Source organism: Sapajus apella, unplaced genomic scaffold (assembly GCF_009761245.1).
Source record: "Sapajus apella isolate SASKATOON/1434 unplaced genomic scaffold, GSC_monkey_1.0 scaffold102, whole genome shotgun sequence".
Lineage (NCBI taxonomy): Eukaryota > Metazoa > Chordata > Mammalia > Primates > Cebidae > Sapajus > Sapajus apella.
Window position 1 is genome coordinate 4398644 of NW_022437042.1, and position 20331 is coordinate 4418974.

A 20331-nucleotide genomic window follows, 5' to 3' on the forward strand; every position below is an offset into this window, starting at 1 on the left:
TTCTTTCTTTCTTTCTTTCTTTCTTTCATTCTTTCTTTCTTTCTTTCTGTCTGTCTCTCTCTCTCTCTCTCTCTCTCTCTCTCTCTCTTTCTAGAAATTACTCTCGTGGCACTGTGGAGGATGAACTGGAATGGGGAGACTGGAGGCTGGGAGAGTGGTCAGGAGCTTGGTAAAGGAGTCTAATCAGGTAATAATTTTTCAAAGTCAGGACAGCATTAATAACTCTCAGGATCATAGGCCTTTTACTAGACCTTCTTCCCTAGAAGAGCTACATTTCCTAGGGTCATGAAATAAACTTTTTTTTTTTAACTTTTAAGTTCAGGGTATATGTGTAGGTTTATTACATAGGTAAACTTGTGTCATGCGGGCTTGTTGTACAGATTATTTCATCACTCAGGTATTAAGCCTAGTATCCATTAATTATTTCTCTTAACCATCTCCCTCTTCCCATCCTCCACCCTCTGATAGGCCCCAGTGTGTGGTGTTCTCCTTTATGTGTTTGTGTTTTCCCATCATTTAGCTCCCACTTATAAGTTTACTGTACCTATCAACCCATCACCTAGGTATTAAATCCTGCTTGCATTAGCTATTTATTCCGATGCTCTCCCTCCCCTCCCCCAACCCCCACAAAAGGCCTCAGAGTGTGTTGTTCCCCTCCTTGTGTCGATGTGTTTTGATTGTTCAGCTATCACTTATGAGTGAGAACACGCAGTATTTGGTTTTCTGTTCCTGTTTAGATTGCTAAAGATAATGGCCTCCAGCTCCATCTATGTCCCTGCAAAGGACATGATTTTTTTCTTTACTTTCTTTTTTTTTTTTTTTTTTATTGTACTTTAGGCTCTGGGGTACATGTGCAGATCATGCAGGATTGTTGCATAGGTACACACATGGCAATGTGGTTTGCTGCCTCCATCCCCCCGACACCTACATCTGGCATTTCTCCCTATGTTATTCTTTCCTGACCTCCCCACCTCCCGGCTGTCACTCCCTTGACACCCCCCAACAGACCCCAGTGTGTGATGCTTCCCTCCCTGTGTCCATGTGTTCTCATTGTTCAACACCCGCCTATGAGTGAGAACATGTGGTGTTTGATTTTCTGTTCTTTCATCAGTTTGCTGAGAATGATGGTTTCCAGATTCATCCATGTCCCTACAAAGGACACGAACTCATCATTTTTTATGACTGCATAGTATTCCATGGTGTATATGTGCCACATTTTCCTTGTCCAGTCTATCATTGATGGGCATTTGGGTCGGTTCCAGGTTTTTGCTACTGTAAACAGGGCTGCAATGAACATACATGTGCATGTGTCTTTATAATACAATGATTTATAATCCTTTGGATATATACCCAGTAATGGGATTGCTAGGTCAAATGTATTTTCTATTTCTAGGTCCTTGAGGAAGTGCCACGCTGTCTTCAACAATGGTTGAACTAGTTTACACTCCCACCAACAGTGTAAAAGTGTTCCTATTTCTCCACATCCTCTCCAGCATCTGTTGTCTCCAGATTTTTTAATGATCGCCATTCTAACCGGTGTGAAGTGATATCTCAATGTGGTTTTGATTTGCATTTCTCTAATAATCAGTGATAATAAGCATTTTTTCATATGTTTGTTGGCCTTATATATGTCTTCTTTTGAAAAGTATCTGTTCATATCTTTCACCCACTTTTGGATGGGTGTCTTTGTTTTTCTCTTGTAAATCTGTTTTAGTTCTTTGTAGATACTGGATATTAGCCCTTTGTCAGATGGGTGGATTGCAAAAAATTTTTCCCATTCCGTTGGTTGCTGATTCACTCTAATGACTGTTTCTTGTGCTGTACAGAAGCTCTGGAGTTTGATTAGGTCCCATCTGTTTATTTTGGCTTTTGTTGCCAATGCTTTTGGTGTTTTGGTCATGAAGTCCTTGCCTATGCCTATGTCCTGAATGGTTTTGCCTGGATTTTCTTCTAGGGTTTTTATGGTGTTAGGCCTTATGTTTAAGCCTTTAATCCATCTGGAGTTAATTTTAGTGTAAGGTGTCAGGAAGGGGTCCACTTTCTGCTTTCTGCACATGGCTAGCCAGTTTTCCCAGCAACATTTATTAAACAGGGAATCCTTTCCCCATTGCTTGTTTTTTTCAGGTTTGTCAAAGATTGGATGGTTGTAGATGTGTTGTGTTGCCTCTGAGGCCTCTGTACTGTTCCATTGGTCCATATCTCTGTTTTGGTACCAGTATCATGCTGTTTTGATTACTGTAGCCTTGTAGTATAGTATGAAGTCTGGTAGTGTGATGCCTCCTGCTTTGTTCTTTTTGCATAGAATTGACTTGGCTATGCGGGCTCTCTTTTGCTTCCATATGAAGTTTAAGGTGTTTTTTTCCAGTTCTGTGAAGAAGGTCATTGGTAGCTTGATGGGCATAGCATTGAATCTGTAAATTACTTTGGGCAGTATGGCTATTTTCATGATATTGATTCTTCCTAAACATGAACATGGAATGTTTCTCCATCTGTTTGTGTCCTCTCTTATTTCGTTGAGCAGTGGTTTGTAGTTCTCTTTGAAGAGGTCCTTTACGTTCCTTGTTAGTTGTATTCCTAGGTATTTTATTGTCTTTGTAGCAATTGTGAATGGCAGTTCGTTCTTGATTTGGCTCTCTTTAAGTCTGTTATTGGTGTATAGGAATGCTTGTGATTTTTCCATATTGATTTTGTATTCTGAGACTTTGCTGAAGTTGCTTATCAGTTTCAGGAGATTTTGGGCTGAGATGATGGGGTCTTCTAGATATACAATCATGTCATCTGCAAATAGAGACTCTTTGACTTCCTTCTTTCCTATTTGAATACACTTTATTTCTTTTCTTGCCTGATTGCTCTTGCTAGAACTTTTAGTAGTATATTGAATAAGAATGATGAGAAAGAGCATCCTTGTCTAGTGCCAGATTTCAAAGGGAATGCTTCCAGTTTTTGCCCATTCAGTATGATATTGGCTGTTGGTTTGTCATAAATAGCTTTTATTATTTTGAAATAAGTTCTGTCAATACCTAGTTTATTGAGGGTTTTTAGCATAAAGGGCTGTTGAATTTTGTCAAAGGCCTTGTCTGCATCAATTGAGATAATCTTGTGGTTTTTGTCTTTGGTTCTGTTTATGTGGGGAATTATGTTTATCGACTTGTGCATGTTGAACCAACCTTGCCTCCCCAGGATGAATCCTTCCTGATCATGGTAGATAAGCTTTTTGTTGTGCTGTTGCAATCAGTTTGCTGGTATTTTATTGAAGATTTTTGCATCTATGTTCATCATGGATATTGGCCTGAAGTTTTCTTTTCTTGCTGAGTCTCTGTTGGGTTTTGGTATCAGGATGATGTTGGTCTCATAAAATGATTTGGGAAGGATTTCCTATTTTTTGATTGTTTGGAATAGTTTCAGAAGGAATTGTACCAGCTCCTCTTTGTATGTCTGGTAGAATTCAGCTGTGAAACCATCTGGACGTGGGCTTTTTTTGGGTGGTAGGCTCTTAATTGCTGCCTCAACTTCAGACCTTATTATTGGTCTATTCAGGGTTTCAACTTCTTCCTGGTTTAGGCTTGTGTCCAGGAATTTATCCATTTCTTCCAGGTTTACTAGTTTATGTGCATAGAGTTGTTTGTAATAATCTCTGATGATGGTTTGTATTTCTGTGGAATCTGTGGTGATATCCCCTTTATCATTTTTTGCTGCATCTATTTGATTCTTCTTTCTTTTCTTTTTTATTAACCTGGCTAGCAGTCTATTTTGTTGATCTTTTCAAAAAACCAGCTCCTGGATTTATTGATTTCTTTGCAGGGTTTTTTTTTTTGTGTCTCTCTCCTTCAGTTCTGCTCTCATCTTAGATATTTCTTGTCTTCTGATAGCTTTTGAGTTTTTTTTAACTTGCTCCCCTAGCTCATTCAACTTTGATAATAGGGTGTTGATTTTATATCTCTCTTCGCTTCTCATGTGGGCATTTATTGCTATAAATTTCCCTCTAGACACTTCTTTAATCACACATACCCAGTGATTCTGGTATGTTGTGTCTTCATTCTCGTTGGTTTCAAAGAACATCTTTGTTTCTGCCTTCATTTCATTGTTTATCCAGTCGACATTCAGGAGCAAGTTGTTCAGTTTCCATGAAGGTGTGCGGTTCTGAGTTAGTTTCTTAATTCTGAGTTCTGATTCGATTGCCCTGTGGTCTGAGAGACTGTTTGTTACGATTTCCAATCTTTTGCATTTGCTGAGGAGTGATTTTCTCCCAATTATGTGGTCAGTTTTAAAGTAGGTGCAATGCAGTGCTGAGAAGAATGTATATTCTGTGGATTTGGGGTGGAGATTTCTGTAGATGTCTATTAGGTCCACTTGGTCCAGATCTGAGTTGAAGTCTTGGATATCCTTGTTAATTTTCTGTCTCGTTGATCTGTCTAATATTGACAGTGGAGTGTTAAAGTCTCCCACTATTATTGTGTGGGAGTCTAAGTCTCTTTGTAGGTCGTTAAGAACTTGCTTTATCTACCTGGGTGCTCCTGTATTGGGTGCATATATATTTAGGATTGTTAGCGCTTTTTGATGCATTGATCCTTTTACCGTTATGTAATGTCCTTCTTTGTCTCTTTTGATCTTTGTTGTTTTAAAGTCCATTTTATCAGAGACTAGGATTGCAACTCCTGCTTTTTTTTGCTCTCCATTTGCTTGATAAATCTTCCTCCATCCCTTTATTTTTAGCATATGTGTGTCCTTGCACATAAGATGGGTTTCCTGAATACAGTACACTGATGGGTCTTGACTTTTTATCCAGTTTGCAAGTCTGTGTCTTTGATTGGGGCATTTAGCCCATTTACATTTAAGGTTAATATTGTTATGTGTGAGTTTGATCCTACCATTTTGATGCTAGCTGGATGTTTTGCCTGTTAGTTGATGCATTTTCTTGATTGTTTTGATGGTCTTTACCATTTGCTATGTTTTGGAGTGGCTGGTACTGGTTGTTGCTTTCCTCGTTTAGTGCTTCCTTCAGGAACTCTTGCAAGGCAGGTCTGGTGGTGACAAAATCTCTGAACAATTGCTTGTTTATAAAGGATTTTCTTTCTCCTTCACTTATGAAGCTTGGTTTGGCTGGATATTGAATTCTAAGTTGAAAGTTCTTTTCTTTAAGGATGTTGAATATTGGCCCTCACTCTATTCTGGCTTGTAGAGTTTCTGCAGAGAGGTCCACTGTGAGTCTGATGGGCTTCCCTTTGTGGGTAACCCGACCTTTCCTTCTGGCTGCCCTTAGCATTTTTTCCTTCATTTCAACCCTGGTGAATCTGATGATTATGTGCCTTGAGTTTACTCTTCTTGAGGAATGTCTTCGTGGTGTTCTCTGTATTTCCTGGACTTGAATGGTGGCCTCCCTTGCTAGGTTGTGGAAGTTCTCCTGGGTAATATTCTGAAGAGTGTTTTCCAGTTGGATTCATTCTCTCCACATTCAGGTACACCTATCAGACATACATTAGGTCTTTTCACATAGTCCCATATTTCTTGGAGGACTTTTTCAGTTCTTTTTATTCTTTTCCCTCCATTCTTGCCTTCTTGTTTTATTTCATTGAGTTGATCTTCAATGTCTGATATTCTTTCTTCTGCTTGGTCGATTCGGCTATTGAAACTTGTAGATGCTTTGCGAAGTTCTCGTGCTGTGTTTTTCAGCTCCATCAATTCATTTATATTCTTCTCTAAGCTGTTTATTCTAGTTAGCATCTCATCTTACCTTTTTTCAAGGTTCTTCGTTTCTTTGCATTGGGTTAGCACATGTTCTTTTATCTCTGAGAAGTTTGTTATTACCCACCTTCTGAAGCCTGTTTCTGTCAATTCATCAAATTCATTCTCCATCCATCTTTGATCCCTAGCTAGTGAGGAGTTGTGATCCCTTGGAGGAGGAGAGGCATTCTGGTTTTTGGTGTTTTCATCCTTTTTGCACTGGTTTCTTCCCATCTTAGTGGCTTTGTCTACTTGTGGTCTTTGTAGTTTTTGTTGATGTTGAAGCTATTTCTTTCTGTTTGTTAGCTTTCCTTCTAACAGTTAGGCCCCTCTGCTGCAGGACTGCTGGAGTTCCACTCCAGGCCCTGCTTGCCTGGGGATCACCCACGGGGGCTTCAGAACAGTAAGGGTTCCTGCCAGTTTCTTCTTCTGTTATCTTCATCCCAGAAGGGTACCTGCCAGATGTCGGCCTGCGCTCTCCTTTATGAGGTGTCTCTTTGGTCATATGGGGGTCGGGGAGCTGCTTGAGGAGACAGTCTGTCTGTTATAGGAGCTCAAGTGCTGTGGTGGGAGCTCTGTTGTTCTGTATGCTGGGAAGGTACCTTTAAGTCTGCTGCAGCGGAACTTATAACTGCCTCTTTCCCCAGGTTCTCTGCCCTAGGAAGATCGGCTTTATTTATAAGTTCCTGAGGTCCTGCTGCCTTTTATCATAGATGCCCTGCCCTGCACAGAGTTGTCTAGTCACAGTCTGCCAGCAGAGGCATTGCTGACCTGCTGCAGGCTCTGCCCAGCTGCTGTGTGAACTGCCTCAGTAGTTGTGATTGCCCTTCCCCTTACTGAGCTGGACCATCCTGGGTCCAGCTGCACTTGCTGCAAAACTCTCAGTCCAGAGCATTTCAGATTGCTTATTTTGTGCTGGTGGTACCCGCCGAGCTAGACCACCTGGCTCCCTGTCTCTGCCCCCTCCCTTTCAGCTGAATGGATGGCTCTGTTTCCCAGGCATTCCCGGCACCAGTTGAAATGGCTGCCCAAGTCTGTGTGAGTTTCTGTGTGCCAACCTGGCACTGGCTGAAATCACCATGCTGAAAACTCATGGCGCTTTTTGGCCTGGGAATCTCCTGGTCTGTAGGCAGTGAAAACTTGTTTGGAAATGCAGGGGGCATGCACTCTCTGTGTTGTTCTTGCTGGGAACTGCACTCTGGAGCTGTTCCTATTCAGCCATCTTGGATCCTCCCCCTTTTTCTTTTCTTTCTTTCTTTCTTTCTTTCTTTCTTTCTTTCTTTCTTTCTTTTTTTTTTTAATTATACTTTAAGTTCTGGGATACATGTGCAGAATGTGCAGGTTTGTTACATAGGTACACACGTGCCATGGTGGTTTGCTACACCCATCAACCCATTGTCTACATTAGGTATTTCTCCTAATGCTATCTCTCTCCTAGCCCCTCACACCCTGACAGGCCCCAGTGTGGCATAGTTCCCCTCCCTGTGTCCACGTGTTCTCATTGTTCAATACCCACTTATGAGTGAGAACTTGCAGTGTTTGGTTTTCTGTTCCTGTGTTAGTTTGCTGAGAATGGTGGTTTCTAGCTTCATCAATATCCCTGCAAAGGGCATGAACTCATCCTTTTTTTATTGCTGCATAGTATTCCATGGTGTATATGTGCCACATTTTCTTTATCCAGTCTATCATTGATGGGCTTTTGGGTTGGTTCCAAGTCTTTGCTGTTGTGAACAGTGCCACGATAAACATACATGTGCATGTGTCTTTACAGTAGAATGATTTATAATCCTTTGGGTATATACCCAGTAATGGGATTGCTGAGTCAAATGGTATTTCTGGTTCTAGAACCTTGAGGAATCTCCACACTGTATTCCGTAATGACTGAACTAATTTACATTCCCACCAACAATGTAAAAGCGTTCCTGTCCCCACATCCTCTTTAGCATCTGTCGTTTCCTGACTTTTTAATGATCACCATTCTAACTGCCGTGAGATGGTATCTCATTGTGGTTTTGAGTTGCATTTCTCTAATGACCAGTGATGGTGAGCTTTTTATCATATGTTTGTTAGCTGCATAAATGTCTTATTTGGAGATATGTCTGTTCATATCATTCACACACTTTTTGATGATGTTGTTTATTTTTCTCTTGTAAATTTGTTTAAGTTCCTTGTAGATTCTGGATATCAGTCTTTGTCAGATGCATAGATTGCAAAAAATTTTTCCCATTCTGTAGGTGGTATGTTTAGTCTGATGATAGTTTCTTTTGCTGTGCAGAAGCTCTTTGGTTTAATTAGATCCTATTTGTTGATTTTGGCTTTTGTTGCCATTGTTTTTGGTGTTTTAGTCATGAAGTCTTTGCCCATGCCTATGTCCTGAATGGTATTGCCTGGGTTTTGTTCTGGGGATTTTATGGTTTTAGGTCTTGTGTTTAAGTCTTTAATCCATCTTGACTTAATTTTTGTATAATGTGTAGGGAATGGATCCAGTTTCAGGTTTCTGCAACATGGCCAGCCAGTTTTCCCAACACGATTTATTGAATAGGACATCCTTATCCATTGCTTGTTTTTGTCAGATTTGTCAAAGATCAGATGGTTTTAGATGTGTGGCATTATTTCTGAGACTTCTGTCCTGTCTATATACCTGTTTTTGGACCAGTACCATGCTGTTTTGGTTACTGTAGCATTGTAGCATAGTTTGAAATTAGGTAGTGTGATACCTCCAGCTTTGTTCTTTTTCTTAGGATTGTCTTGGCTATATGGGTTATTTTTGGGTTCCATAGGAAATTTAAAGTAGTTTATTCTAATTCTGTGAAGAAAGTCAATGGTAGCTTGATGGGGATAGCACTGAGTCTGTAAATTACTTTGGGCAGTATGGCCATTTTCACAATATTGATTCTTCCTAACCATGAGCATGGAATGTTTTTCCATTTGTTTATGTCCTCTCTTATTTCCTTTAGCAGTGTTTTGTAGTTCTCCTTAAAGAGATCCTTCACATCCCTTGTAAGTTATATTCCTAGGTATTTTATTCTCTTTGTAGCAATTGTGAATGGGAGTTTGCTCATGATTTGGATCTCTGTTGGGCTATTATTGGTGTATAGGAATGCTTGTGATTTTTGCACATTGATTTTGTATCTTGGGACTTTGCTGAAGTTGCTTATAAGCTTAAGGAGATTTTGGGCTGAGATGATGGGGTTTTCTAAATATATAATCGTGTCATCTGCAAAGAGAGACAGTTGGACTTCCTCTTTTCCTATGTGGATACCCTTTATTTCTTTCTCTTGCCTGATTGCCCTGGCCAGAACTTCCAATACTGTGTTGAATAGGAGTAGTGAGAGAAGGCATCCTTGTCTTGTGCTGGTTTTCAAAGGTAATGCTTGCAGCTTATGCCCATTCAGTATGATATTGGCTGTGGGACTGTCATAAATAGCTCTTATTATTTTGAGATATGTTCCATCAATACCTGGTTTATTGAGAATTTTTAGCATGAAGGGGTGTTGAATTTATCAAAGGCCTTTCTGCCTCTATTGAGATAATCATGTGTTTTTTGTCATTGGTTTTGCTTATGTTATGGATTACCTTTATTGATGTTTGTATTTTGAACCAGCCTTGCATCCCAGGGATGAAGCCGACTTGATCATGGTGGATAAACTTTTTGATGTGCTGCTGGATTCGGTTTGCCAGTGTATTACTGGAAGATTTTTGCATCAATGTTAATCAGGGTTATTGGCCTGAAATTTTCTTTTTTTGTGTGTGTGTCTCTGCCAGATTTTGGTATCAGGGTGATGTTGGCTTCAAGAAATGACTTAGGGAGGAGTTCCTCTTTTTTTTATTGTTTGGAATGCTTTCAGAAGAAATGATACCAGATCCTCTTTGTACCTCTGGTAGAATTTGGCTGTGAATCCCTCTGGGTCTGGGGTTTTTTTTGGTTGCTAGGCTATTAATTACTGTCTCAATTTCAGAACTTGTTATTGTTCTATTCAGGAATTCAGCTTTTTCCTGGTTTAGTTTTGGGAGGGTGTATATGTCCAGGAATTCATCCATTTCTTCTAGATTTTCTAGTTTATTTGCATAGAAGTACTTATAGTATTCTCTGATGGTAGTTTGTATTTCTGTGGGATCAGTGGTAATATCCCCTTTATCATTTTTTATTGCATCTATTTGATTCATCTCTTTTTCTTCCTCATTAGTCAGCTAATGGTCTATTTTGTTAATCTTTTCAAAGAAACAACTCCTGGATTCCCGAAGTGGTCTCCTGAATACAGTACACTAATGGTTCTTGACTCTTTATCCAATTTGCCTGTCTGTGTCTTTTAATTGTGGCATTTAGCCCATTTACATTTAAGGTTAATATTGTTATGTGTGAATTTGATCCTGTCATTATGATGCTAGCTGGATATTTTGCCTGTTAGTTTATGCCATTTCTTCATAGTGTCGATGGTCTTTATAATTTGGTATGTTTTTGCAGTGGCTGGTACCAGTTTTTCCTTTCCATATTTAGTGCTTCCTTCAGGAGCTCTTGTAAGGCAGGCCTGATGGTGACAAAATATCTCAGCATTTGCTTGTCTGTAAACGATTTTATTTCTCTTTCACTTATGAAGCTTAGTTTGGCTGGATATGAAATTCTGGGTTGAAAATTCCTTTCTTCAAGAATGTTGAATATTGGCCCCACTCTCTTTTGGCTTGTAGGGTTTTTGCAGAGAGATCTGCTGTTAGTCTGATGGGCTTCCCTTTGTGGGAAACCTGACGTTTCTCTCTGACTGCCCTTAACTTTTTTTTTTTTTTTTTTTTTTAACCTTGATGAATCTGATGATTATCTGACTTGGGGTTGCTCTTCTCCACAAGTATCTTTATGATGTTTTCTGTATTTCCTGAATTTGAATGTTGGCCTATCTTTCTAGGTTGGGGAAGTTCTCCTGGATAATATCCTGAAGAGTGTTTTTCAACTTGATTCCATTCTCCCCATCACTTTCGGGTATACCAATCAAACGTAGGTTTGGTGTTTTCACATAGTCCCATATTTCTTGGAGGCTTTGTTTGTTTGTTTTCATTTTTATTTCTCTAATCTTGTCCCCATGCTTTATTTCATTAAGTTGATCTTCAATCTCTGATATCCTTTCTTCTGCTTGATGGATTCAGCTATTGATACTTGTGATTGTTTCATGAAGTTCTCATGCTGTGTTTTTCAGCTCCATCAGGTTATTTATGTTCTTCTCTAAACTGGTTATTCTGGTCCGGAATTATTCTAACCTTTTTTTTCAAGATTCTTAGCTTCCTTGCATTGGGTAGAACATGCTCCTTTAGCTCAGAGGAGTTTGTTGTTACCCACCTTCTGAAGCCTACTTCTGTCAATTTGTCAAACTCATTCTCCATCCAGTTTTGTTCCCTTGCTGGGGAGGAGTTGTGGTCCTTTGGAGGAGAACAGGCATTCTGGTTTTTGGAATTTTCAGACTTTTTGTGCTGGTTTTACCTCATCTTCATGAATATATCTACCTTTAGTCTTTGATATTGGTGACCTTCGGATGGGGTTTTTGTGTGGATGTCCTTTTTGTTGATGTTGATGCTATTCCTTTCTGTTTGTTAGTTTTCCTTCTTGGAGTCAGGCCCCTCTGTTGCAGGTCTACTGAGGTTTGCTGGAGGTCTACCCCAGACCCTGTTAGCCTGTGTATTGCCAGCAGAGGCTGCAGAACTGCAAAGATTGCTGCCTGTTTCTTCTTACAGAAGCTTTGTCCCAGAGGGGCACTTGCCAGATGCCAGCTGGAGCTCTCCTGTATGAGGTGTCTGTTGGCCCTTGCTGGGAGGTGTCTCCTAGTCAGGAGGCATGGGCATCAGGGACCCACTTTTGGAGGCACTCTGTCCTTTAACAGAGCTTGAGGCCTGTGCTGGGAGATCTACTGCTCTCTTCAGAACCAGCAGGCATGAACATTTAAGCCTGCTGTTGCTGCACCCACAGCCATCTATTCCCTCCAGATTCTGTGTCCCATAGAGATAGGAGTTTTATCCGTAAGCCCCTGAATGGGGCTGCTGCCTTTCTTTCAGAGATGCCTTGCCCAGAGAGGGGGAATCTAGAGAGGCAGTTTGGCTACAGCAGCTTTGCCAAGTTGTGGGGGGCCCCACCAAGTTTGAACTTCCAGGTGACTTTGTTTACACTGTGAGGGGAAAACTGCCTACTCAAGTCTCAGTAATGGCAGACGCCCCTTTCCCCACCAAGCTCAAGTGTCCCAGGATGACTTCAGACTGCTGTGCTGACAGCAAGAATTTCAAGCCAGTGTATGTTAGCTTGCTGGGCTCTGTGGGGATGGGATTTGCTGAGCTAGACTGCTTGGCTCCCTGGCTTCAGCCCCCTTTCCAGGTGAGTGAATGGTTCTCTATCGCTGGTGTTCCAGGTGCCACTGGGGTATGAAAAAAACTTGCAGCTAGCTTGGTGTCTGCCCAAAGGACCACCCAGTTTCATGCTTGGAACCCAGGACCCTGTTGGTGTAGGCACCTGAAGGAATCTCCTGGTCTGTGGGTTATGAAGACCATGGGAATAGCATAGTATCTGGGCTGGGATGCACCGTTCCTCATGGCACAGTCTCTCATGGTTTCCCTTAGCTAGGGGAGGGAGTTCCCTGACCTCTTGTGCTTCCTGGGTGAGATGACACCCCACCCTGCTTTGGCTTGCCCTCTGTAGGCTGCACCCACTGTCTAACCAGTTCCAGTGAGATGAGCCTGGTACCTCAGTTGGAAATGCAAAAATCACCCGCCTTCCGTGTTGGTCTCACTGGGAGCTGCAGACCAGAGCTACTTCTATTTGGCCATCTTGCCAGCCACCCCTGATCTCATTCTTTTTTATGACTGTATAATATTCCATGGTATATATGTACCACATTTACTTTATTAAGTCTACCATTGATAGGCATTTAGGTTGATTCCATGACTTCACTCTTGTGAATAATGCTGAAGTGAACATATAAATCTGTGTGTCTTTATGATAAAATGATTTATATTTTTTTCAGGAATATACCCAGTAATGGGATTGCTGGGTCAAATGGTATTTATATTTTAATTTTTTTGAGAAATTGCCATATCACTTTCCACAATGGATGAACTAATTTACACTCCCACCAACAGTGTATAAGCATCCCCTTTCTCCATAACCTCACCAGGAAGTGTCATTTTTTTGACTTTTTAGTGATAGCCATTCTGACTGGTGTGAGATGGTTTCTCACTGTGGTTTTCATTTGAATTTCTCTAATAATCAGTGATGTTGAGCTTTCTATCATATGTTTGTTGGCTGCATGTCTCTTTTGAAAATTGTCCATTTAGGCCAGGCCCAGTGGTTCATGCCTGCAACTCCAGTGCTTTGGGAGGATGAGGCAGGCAGATCACCTGAGGTTGGGAGTTCCAGACCATCCTGACCAATATGGAGAAACCCCGTCTCTACTAAAAATACAAAATTGGCTGGGCATGGTAGCATGCCTGTAATCTCAGCTACTTGGGAGGCTGAGGCAGGAGAATCACTTGAATCTGGGAGGCGGAGGTTACAGTGAGCAAAGATCACACCATTGCACTCCAGCCTGGGCAACAAGAGTGAAAGTCCATCTCAGAAAAAAAAGGAAAAGAAAAAAAGAAAAAAGTGTCTATTGCCCACCTTTTTAATGGGGCTTTAAAAAAAAATTTGTTTAAGTTCCTTATAGATGCTGGATATTAGACCTTTGTCAGATGCTTAGTTTGCAAAAATTTTCTCTTATTCTGTAGATTGTCTGTTTATGCTGTTTATAGTTTCTTTTGCTGTGCAGAAGCTTTTTAGTTTAATTAGATCCCATTTGTCAATTTTTGCTTTTGTTGCAATTGCTTTCCACATCTTTGTTATGAAATCTTTGCCCATTCCTATGTCCAGAATGATGTTGCCTAGGTTGTCTTCGAGGGTTTTTATAGTTTTGGGTTTAATATATAAGTCTTTAATCCATCTTGAGTTAATTTTTGTAAGAAACCTCTTTTTCTTAAGGTTTTAGATCTAAACATTAACTTCTTGGTGTGAATTGGGAAATATATATGTTATTTGGTCTTTCCTGTTATTCTTTTCTTTCAGGAATAGGGCACTTGTTCTTGTATTTGCTATTTAAGCCACATTTGTGTGGTGATAAAACATGTAATTAAATAGTGATAGATTCAGTTAATGAAGTGGAAAGAGCACTGGACTGGGAGTCAGGTGACATAAGTCTAATCCCATTTCATCAAATAGCTGCTTGAGTTTAGGTAGGTTGCTTAACCAATGTGGGCCTCAATATTTTCATCTCTGAAATTATTATTTATTTTGACTATTTGATTTATTTCTGTCTATGATTCATTATATGATCTATGTAATGCTGAATAATTTGCTAGACTAATATTCATTCAACATGGCACCCATCCAAGAAAGCAGCTGTATAGTTTTACTGAAATGAGCCAAAACCCAATGATTTGGGTGTTGTCAGTTTAGATTTTAGAGTTCATTACTCTGATATAGTAGTAGTAGTCGTCACCTCTTAATCCTAATTTCTATCTCCAGATTCAACCTTCCTTCTTCCTGGTATTGACTAACAATTGAGCACTTGAAGGTTGTTTAGAAGAAAGCCATAAATTGGTCTAGAGGACTGTGTTCCTTCATATCAGCTGCCCCAGTCAGTAGAAAGATAAAGAAAATGGAAATAATTATCAGCTGCCTACTGGCTACTTGTATGCAAAGACTTGGTGCCATTTTTCCAGTTCTAGAAAACTTTATTCTTTTAAAAAATGTTGGACACAGGGAGGGGAGCACTACACACTGGGGTCAGTTGGGGGGAAATAGGGGAGTGACGGTGGGGGGGTGGGGAGCTGGGGAGAGATAGCAAGGGGAGAGATGCCAGATGTAGGTGATGGGGAGGAAGGCAGCAAATCGCACTGCCACTTGTGTACCTATGCAACCATCTTGCATATTCTTCACATGTACCCCAAAACCTAAAATGCAATAAAATAAATAAATGGGAAAAATGTTTTTATTTTTTATTTATTTTTCCATAAGATTTTGGGGTACAAGTGGTATTTGGTTACATGAGTAAATTCTTTAGTAGTTACTTGTGAAATTTTGGTGCACCCATCACAGTGTATACTGCATTTTTCTCTCTCCCCGCAACTCTTCTCCCCAAATCCCCAAAGTCCATTATATCATTCTTATGCCTTTGCATCCTCATAGCTTAGCTCCCACATATCAGGGAGAACATACAAATTTTGGCTTTCCATCTCTGAGTTACTTTACTTAGAATAATACTCTCTAATCTCATTCAGGTCACTGCAAATGCTGTTAATTCATTCCTTTTTATGGCTGCTTAGTATACACACACACCACATTTTCTTTATCCACTCGTTGATTGATGGGCATTTAGGTTGGTTCCACAATTTTGCAATTGTGAATTGTGCTGCTATAAACATGCATGTATAAGTGTCTTTTTCAAATAATGATTTCTTTTCTTCTGGGTAGATACCCAGTAGTGGGATTATGGATCAAATAGTAGTTTCACTCTTGGTTCTTTAAGGAATCTCCACACTGTTTTCCACAGTGGCTGTACTAGTTTACATTCCCACCAGCATTGTAGAAGTGTTCCCTGTTCACTGCATCCACGCCAACATCTACTATTTTTTGATTGTTGGATTATGACCATTCTTGCAGGAGTAAGATGGTATCACATTGTGGTTTTGATTTCCATTTCCCTGATCGATAGTGATGTTGAGCATTTTTTCATATGATTATTTGTATATCCTCTTTTGAAAATTGTCTATTCATGTCCTTAGCCCACTTTTTGATGAGATTTTTTTTTCTTACTGATTTGTTTGAGTTTATTGTAGGAAACACCCTTCTAGACATTGTATTAGGCAAGGACTTCATGACCAAGAACCCAAAAGCAAATGCAATAAAAACAAAGATAAATAGCTTGGACCTAATTAAACTAAAGAGCTTTTGCACAGCAAAAGGAACTGTCAGCAGAGTAAACAGACAACCCACAGAGTGGGACAAAATCTTCACAATTTATCCATCTGACAAAGGACTAATATCTAGAATCTAGACAACTTTATTATTGTTGTGTCAGTGACAAAATAATGTCAAATTCTAATTATCAAGGTGCTTTTGAGAATATTGCTTCATTCTTTGGGTGTTGGTTTATCCATCTGTTGAAAAATGTTAGTGATACATGTTTTCTCTTTATTACCCTGACAGAAAATATGTTCCATAAGAAAGAGATCATGTGGATAAAAAAATCTGGGAAGGAAGTCTAAAACAGGAATGGGAAATGGATTTTAATTCATGTGACACCTCTGATTTATTGGTATTAGCTATTGGAGGCCTGGTGTTGAAGAACATGAGCTTGTGTCTAAGCTCAGTTGGAAAGAGTAACTTCTATGGGTATAGTGTTGAAAGTGGCTGAGCACAGCTCTGTACCAACAGTAAGACAGATAAGTTATTGGTGGTGATCAGAGGGCCTTTGCCTGAGCCAAATAATAAAGGATGGTTAGATTTGCCCCCTTATCTTCTCCTCCACAAATTGTAGTTCAGTTAAATGACCACAGTGTTTTCCCTTAGATTGTGATGTTGTATGAAAAGCTAGTTTTGACTACCATGGATTGCTCTGGTCAATTGGGAAGACTCTAAACAGGGTTGTTTAATCAGTGATTGTGGCTTGAAAAGGAAAAAAATTAGTTAAATGGCTGACTGATCACTAGATGGTCATTAAAGTGAATTACAGTTTGCAGGGTGGGATGGGGATGAGGTCTACGCTACAGGGAATCAGTTGGAATACCCCTTCCATTTTGGCTCAGGGTCAGAGAGGACAGCAAAAGCTTTAGGTATTTGCTGACCCTGTAGTGGCTACATGAGAGAAAAATATAAGGCAATAGGCAGCAATTTAAGGAGAACTCCATGAAGGTGTGAGGGTAAATAACCGCACCTCTTTGACACCAGGACATGAAGGTGGAATCCATGGTGCCCATTAGGCCTGAAGATTAGTCCATACAGGAAAGCACATTTTCAGGATGGTGAGAAAAGAAGGATTTAAGAAAACCTTTTATTGAAGTATAATATACATATATACAGAGGAATATGCATATTTTAAGTATACAGCTTAATAAAATTTCACAAACTGAAAACCAGCAATAAAGCTTATTGTTTTGAATTCATAGCCAGAATGCAAACCATTTAGGGTCAGTGAATGACTTAATACATCCCAACATGTATCCCACTGTGGAGCACTATGCCTGGCCTTTGAGTAGTACAGTGCTGTATAATTGAAACTAAAATCAGTTCAGTTTTAGAAGAGCAGGGTTCAAATTCAGAATCCATTACTATGTTTCTGTGCTATCTTGGGCAAGTGTTTCCATTTCCAAGTCTCAATTTCCCTACCTGTAAAATGTGGTCAATGATAATTCATACATTATTTATATCAGAGGGTAAAATGTACTTATAGCTGAGAGCATCTTTGAAAATGTTAAAGCATCATTTCTCCAGTGCCTAGCACAGAACCTGCCACATAGTAATTTTTTTTTAGTGAGTAGCACATACTAAGTCTCAAAAATGTTTGCCAAACATTGTGAAAAGTAATTTAGAGCAATGTACAACTAAGGATTCTTTTAAGACAATTTTCCAAATGAAACTTAAGGTCAGTTCAATCACCCTGAGTCTTTCAGCTTTAGATTTCTCTTTGCTTAAAGGGAAGAAAATTCATTCAAGGGGAATAAGAATAGAAATTAAACAAGGCAGGATCACAGAATCCCGTTGTGTCATGGTAGGACCATAGTTTGAGATGGTTGGAAATGCTTCTCTTTTTACCTACAGTATTCCTCCATGGCCTCTGACGCTTATCTGCAGTACCTTGTAGTTTAATATTTAGATAGTTGCTAGGCCTAGCTGTCTTAATGGAGACAAGGCTTTATCTGTGAGTGTGCTAGTTATTGCAAACTGGATTAACTGCAGCAGTTTATCCAGTATTTTCTTCTCTTAGTTTGTTTTTGTTTTTACAGTTCAGGAGTCTTGAAAAAGCCTACTGTGATGTGTATAGAACTCACTGTGTAGGATACCTTCGTTCTTGAATTTAGTTTACTTTGTCATGGGAAGAGTGAAGTTTGCTTATAGGAGTTATTGCTTCTTGCCTGGAAATAGTCTCTCGGTAAAATGAAAAATTTACATATGGGGGCTTTCCAAGCGTCACTGCCTAGCCCCTCCAAGCTACTTCAAGAATATGTTTAGTGGAACAATGGCAGGTGAGAAATGTGCTTGACTAAGAATGGTCCCAGTGTGCAAGACACTCCAGAGCCTGAAAAGTCTTTCCCTCATTAGTGTAAAGCAATGGACTGAAGGCATAATTCCCCATGGGTTCTCCATCTAGCTGAGCTTATTCTGGCCAGGAGAAAGTGGCCTAGTTATTATGGTGGTTGATAGAATAGAAGCAATAGAGAGAATGTAGGATAATTTCTCTCCATAACAAATCTCTCTGAAAGTGGAAAATGGACAGCAGGTGATGCCATCAAAACAGGCTTTGGCTTTCAAAGCTTGCCCTTCATCTCCTGGCCCAATATCTTCTCTCTTCCCTTCTGTCATGCTTCCCTTGATATTTTCACTAGGAGGAGAACAAGGTATGGCTCTGTAGGATCCCAATTACCCTTGCCTGTAGCTTGAATATAGACAGGCTGAGTTTGGGACGGTGAAGTTCAAGATCTGGGAGCTTTGCTAAAAAATTTTTAATAGAGCCAAAGCTCTAATATTAATACTAGTGATTTCAATTTTACCATAATTCAGAGGGCTGACCTAAAAGTAACCTTTGTTCATCAAAGGTCTCCAAAAAGAACTATTATGGAAACAGTTAAACATACACAGAAATAGAATAGTATAATGAACCTCCATGTACCCATCATCCAACTTCAACATTTATTACCATTTTGCCAATATTAGCAAAGCTTTACCTCATTGGAATTTTAATCTTGGTTTTACATAGGACTGTTTGCTTCCTTTACATCTTTAAACTATTTTAGTTTAGAAGCTCCCCTTCAATTTGTAATTGACTTACCCATTACAAATAATTCCTAATTATTCATTAAATAGGTCTCTCAGGGACATTCTGGGACAATACTTCCTTAAAGCAGTTTGAGTCCAGTTTGAGTTGTTTTTATTTGACAGTAATAAAACTCTGTTTCTTTTAAATTGTCCTATGATTTAGATTTTTTTCCTTGATTGTCACTGACCTCATCTTTACCATCGTCTCTAGGTATTATCAATTACCAAAGAGAGACGATAAATTCAGGAAGAAAAGGTGTATAGCTCTGAGTTTTGCATAATAGCTGAATTCTTCCCACTGAGGCACAATCACTTAAGGCCAGTATTTCAGGCTGCATCACAGGAAACCATTGGCCTGTTTTGCTCATGCAGAATCAAAAATGAGTGTGAATGGGGCCTAAATGAGATGGTGATTGTCCATTAGCCCTCCAGGAAATGACTGAGTCATACTGTCCAACAGGCATTAAATCAATCTGGATTGTTGGAGCAGATGACTCAACTCTAAGCTGCTCGGACTAACAACGTTATTATTTCTCTACCATCAACCAGGCTTATTATACTTTGTGTAAAGCAGGACTAATGTGCTTGAAAGCACTTGAGAGTACTTATAGCTTTCCAGGCTCCTAAAAATTGATACACAACATTGTGTAAATGCTTGGTGTATTTGAGCCTATGTCTGGTGCTTCAGCACCATTAACTTCTAGCCTGTAGAAGAGAAAATATGACCTCCCATCTTTTGCTGCATTAGCATACTGGCATAAATAAGCTCCAACAACAAAGCATTTCATCAACTCAATTGACTTTTCTGGAATTCCACTCACTTTTGCTGTCATAAGGCTGCTGTGTCACACTTCTAATAGCCTTTAAGCCTGAATAAGGATAAGAGAACTGTGATGTCCTTCATCTGTATTGAGAAAAGAACTTTGGATTAATCATAACACTTGACTGTGAAGCCCATCTACCAATCTCAGGGGAAAGTCCGCTTCCTGCAGGCCCTGGGTATGATGGGATATATAATTGGAGTCTCTGGGGTCTGAGTTGATGTGGCTGTAAATCAATTAAGCTTAGCACTTTCAAAACCATTTTCTCTCATCTAGGTGAAAAATAATCCAAGTACAATTTGAGTTTCAAAGAAAAAGCATCTGTGTAAATTGTGTCCTAAAGGGTCCTATATGACCTTGGTTTTGTGGAGACAAATTATTCTCTCATTGCTCCCTACTCTCTCATCTTTTCCCTTGTTTGATACTGGCTGAATTTGGAAGTAGAACAGGGGTATCAATAAGAGACACGTAATTCTTTTCTGGTTGAATGTGTAACTCTTGAGATAAGAGCAATACTCAACTGGAATTCTTGCAAAGTTTTTTTTGAAGGTTTGACTAGTGATAACTATTGGTTTTAAAGCCATGTTTGACAGAATTTATCTGTTTAGATTTCTCTGAGGCTCCATCATTTCAATGCGGCAATTGTTCCATTTCTTAGAAATATAATTCTAGGTATCCAGGCCCAGGCATTTTTTATTTCAGGGACTGAAAAAGGAGAGATAAGAAATATTGAAGATGCAATGGTCCTGC

General features: G+C 39.6%; 1 long non-coding RNA gene across 1 annotated transcript in view; it reads right to left on the bottom strand.

Moving 5' to 3' along the window:
* The window catches only part of LOC116536637, a 21773-nt gene extending 6057 nt beyond the window's left edge, over positions 1 to 15716 (bottom strand). The window contains exons 1-2 of the long non-coding RNA XR_004262732.1: positions 15570 to 15716; positions 345 to 353 (exon numbers count right to left, since the gene is read on the bottom strand). This is a non-coding gene — a long non-coding RNA (uncharacterized LOC116536637). The remainder of the gene's footprint in view (positions 1 to 344; positions 354 to 15569) is intronic.
* Positions 15717 to 20331: the final 4615 nt, after the last annotated feature.